The sequence below is a fragment of the Macrobrachium rosenbergii genome, chromosome 2 (assembly GCF_040412425.1).
Source record: "Macrobrachium rosenbergii isolate ZJJX-2024 chromosome 2, ASM4041242v1, whole genome shotgun sequence".
In the NCBI taxonomy this organism is placed as follows: domain Eukaryota; kingdom Metazoa; phylum Arthropoda; class Malacostraca; order Decapoda; family Palaemonidae; genus Macrobrachium; species Macrobrachium rosenbergii.
This window is the reverse complement of record NC_089742.1, coordinates 14,810,369-14,813,760: the sequence shown is the minus strand read 5'-3', so window position 1 is coordinate 14,813,760 and position 3,392 is coordinate 14,810,369.

Here is a 3,392-nt window from a genome sequence, read left to right as displayed (position 1 = left end):
AGCCCAAATAGGAACGAAGGCTACGTTGCAGTAAAGTTGTTTGGGTGAATCTATTCTATCTTTAAGAAAATAGATCTGATGGTGACAGATATGATATGATATATATGACCTAAAGTCTCATCGTTCTTTTTGGCAGTTCTGACAAATTCATATTATCGATTTGATTGCAGAGGGCAAATTTTAATATCCTACTCCGGAAAAAGAGCATTGATAAAACCAATTAACGTTGTGGCCCGAGTCCTTCGTTTATATGAAAATCCCCGAGCTTTCTGATTCAAATGTTACTGCTAGTTTGTGCTCAATTAATCTTGTGAAACGGATCCACCGATCTCACCGACAAAATCTCTTACAATTGTCGCTTGATATTTTATAATCGCATGAATCAGATTTTTTCATTTTGAATTTGCATCAATTAGTGAGATTCCAATGGTTTTCGTCAAGAGCTACTGAATTTGAGATGCTTTCATCGTAATGCAATTTCATTTTATTGTTCTAACTTGTTATAACTTTTTTATTTGGTGTTTATAGAACCTCTAAGTATATTTCATTTGTTGTGTCTGCGATGTTAAGATGAAATATGAAGAGCACAATAATTGATTCGAATCTAGGAAAATTACCCCTATGGACAATTACTCCCAATGGACAATTACTCCTTAGGACAGCCACCCACTAGGACAGTTACTCCCAAGGACAATTACCACCTTATTATATGCTGTTTGCAGAAAGATAACATTTAAAATCTACCATGATAGTTTTTGAGGCTAAATCTTGCTTCAATGATTTTATGTTGTTTGCAGAAAGATAACTTTCAAAATCTACTAAGGTAGTTTTTGGCGCTAAATCTTGTTTCGATAATTTCAGCTGCTCTGGAAAGTTACTCAAGTTGTTTGGCTTTTATCGGGTAAAAGAGCGAAAATAAATGGTACTGAACGGACATTTAGCAGTCCATGAATTGTGCATAACTGTGAAAATATCCAGGTAACTGTCTTGAATGATCCATCTAGTGACCAGTGCCATGCTCTGCATAAATAATCCAGGTGTTCATGTGTTCCAAAAACCAGAATTCTTTTCTCAACAGGCCCAGAGTTGTACAGCCAAAAATCTGGGTCATCCTTTCTTGCATGCTCGTCCACTAAAAGCAGTTCTTTTGCGTTTACAGGTAAAGACCGTAAGTGAGACGAACATTGTCGCTGACGTCTAATGTGGTGTTATAATTGGTGAATTGGAGGCAAATTTGCTCGTATTTCTCTATCAATGAGAGCACAGGCCTCAGGAATTATTTTCTGCGTAGTTTCTTCTGTACTGAAAGCTTGTATTTTTATCTTGTGGATAGTTTGAGCGGCTTTAATCTTCGTTTCCTCTGGCGCTTGGGTGTGGTCATGACGTCTACCAACAATTTCATTTCCTTGGATGTGCATTTCACTTTAGCTTTGCTGGTGGCTTTGTTTCTGCGTTCGTTCACTTAAATGACACGATACCATTTGCTAATGCCTTTTGTTTAACATGAATCTATCCACCATAAACTTGTCTGCCTTTTCCTCTATCACTTTTTATAAATTCCATCGTGTTTAAAGGGCTTATAGTCTTTTCTCTAATGCTAAAGAATTAACAATGAAAAACTTTCATGGATTTCAAAAGACAAACTGTAAATGTTGTTAAGAAATGTATACAAAAGTAATTGCAAGTGTAACTGTTGTTAATTTGTTATAGTCGTTAAAATTAAATGTATTCAAAAGCAATTACTAGTGTAACGACTGTTAAGTTGCTATAGGTAATATGGCGCTTAGTAACATTTTACGAAAAATTATTATTTTTTTTTCTAATTTAAAGGTTATCCTTTTCTACAAACAGAATATAATACCGGGGATAATTTTCCTTGGAGGTAATTGTCCTAGGGGTTAGTTGATACCATATATATATATATATATATATATATATATATATATATATATATATATATATATATATATATATATATATATATATATATATATATATATATATATATATATATATATATCCACATTACCACCTCTGTCAATGGCTTGAAATAAAGTCGAAACCGGTCAGGACCTACACCCCTGTTTCTTATTTTTCACCTGTGGTAATGTGTGATAAATGAATCACGTACAAAAGTGATAATAATCATATATATATATATATATATATATATATATATATATATATATATATATATATATATATATATATATATATATATATATATATATATATATATATGTGTGTGTGTGTGTGTGTGTATGTGTGTGGGGATGGACGTGTAGTTAGCGTATAGAAGCCTGCATTTCTTGTGATTGTAACAGCTACATTTATACAAGTATTAATTTTAAGTTTTAGTTAAATCTGTGTACAGCAAAACTTTACTAGCTACCATTTATTGCTTATATATGGACGAGGCGGCCACTTAGGGAAGTCGATTCTTCTCTTCAATGGCCTAGCTCTCTTCCAATACTCCTTATAAAACAACTTTCTTAATATAATCCTTATAAGTTTCCTCTATAGAAAACGGATAATAGCAGGAGGGTCTCATATCCCTCGCATCCATTTCCTCCCTCCTGACATGAAAAGTTAAAAAACTAAAATATTGATTTATGCAAATTTATCTCGTGTAATGTATAGTCAATTTGATCTTATATTAACATTAATTAGAACAAGGCGCCATTTTTTAAAAGAGACTCTCTCTCTCTCTCTCTCTCTCTCTCTCTCTCTCTCTCTCTCTCTCTCTCTCTCTCTAAGTTCCCATTAACCAGGAGGTCATGTTTACTGTGTGGGCATGTTTAGCATCTAAAATACAGTTCCTCATTAGACGGGTTGGTATCGTTCTCGGCTAGCACTCCGCGGTCTTGCGTTCGATTCTCCGACCGGCCAATGAAGAATTAGAGAAATTTATTTCTGGTGATAGAAATTAATTTCTCGCTATAATGTGGTTCGGATTCCACAATAAGCTGTAGGTCCCGTTGCTAGGTAACCAGTTGGTTCTTAGCCACGTAAGATAAGTCTAATCCTTCGGGCCAGCCCTAGGAGAGCTGTTAATCAGCTCAGTGGTCTGGTTAAACTAAGGTATACTTAACTTAACCATCTAAAATGCATTATTATAAAACAGCTTGTGGACATCGCATTCTAAATAAAGACTTCTCTTCAATGTCACTAATATTTTTGAAACAACGACTGGTGTATCTTTGTGTTCACAACCAGCAATACGTTTTTTATTGTGGGAATTAAGATGATTTAGAATGTCATCAAATATTTCCTAATGGCTTTGGTATGACCAGCATAAGTCAATGGTTGTCATTAGATATTATATAATCCCACTCATAAAAATAATAGTAACCTTTAAAATACTCATTTAGTTCATTCTTCTGGTTTTTATG